Source organism: Aptenodytes forsteri, unplaced genomic scaffold, assembly GCF_000699145.1.
Source record: "Aptenodytes forsteri isolate BGI_AS27 unplaced genomic scaffold, ASM69914v1 Scaffold54, whole genome shotgun sequence".
Lineage (NCBI taxonomy): Eukaryota > Metazoa > Chordata > Aves > Sphenisciformes > Spheniscidae > Aptenodytes > Aptenodytes forsteri.
The window spans coordinates 20,091,605-20,092,235 of record NW_008796044.1 but is presented as its reverse complement, the minus strand read 5'-3'; positions in this window follow the sequence as shown (position 1 = coordinate 20,092,235).

Below are 631 nucleotides of genomic sequence, written 5' to 3'. Positions count from 1 at the left end.
GTCCAGACATGTACCAGTGAAAGCCCCAGAGGAAAGAAAGGCCTGTGATCGCATACCTCTTCACTCCAAAGTCTCTGTCTACAGCTCTCTATTCTCCTTGTTAAGTCTCATCTCTTCAGTCAGCCAGGGCCCATGACCTACTTGGTAAGAGCAATTCACAGTTGCAACAGAAATAGCTTTAACAGTTGCATTTCACCAGTTTTATATGGATTCTCCAGTAGCATTTCCAGAACACAACAGGACACAATGCAACAGGCCACACAGCATACCACAGGTGATACCGGGCTCTTTAAGTATGCCTGAGCTAATTTTTATCTCCTTATTTCTAAAGGGAAAGAAAAATGAAGAATCAGTTTTTCTAGTGTAATTAAAGCACAAAACAGCCACTTAGGCAAGGATTGTCCATGCTTCCCCACGCAAACAGCAGCTCATGGAAAGGCTCTACAGAGAAGCCTGGGTGGACAAGGGCACTGGTCTCTTCAGCATTCCCCAGGTCAAACTGCATCCTACCTACTTCGGAGGCGTGTAGACAGAGCGACTCAGTCCCTATTAAAGAAACCGCAACGGCACCCAGCAGCGAGGGAACGCTAGAGGCCTGCCTGCCCTCCAACGGTCCTTGGGAGCGCAGGCA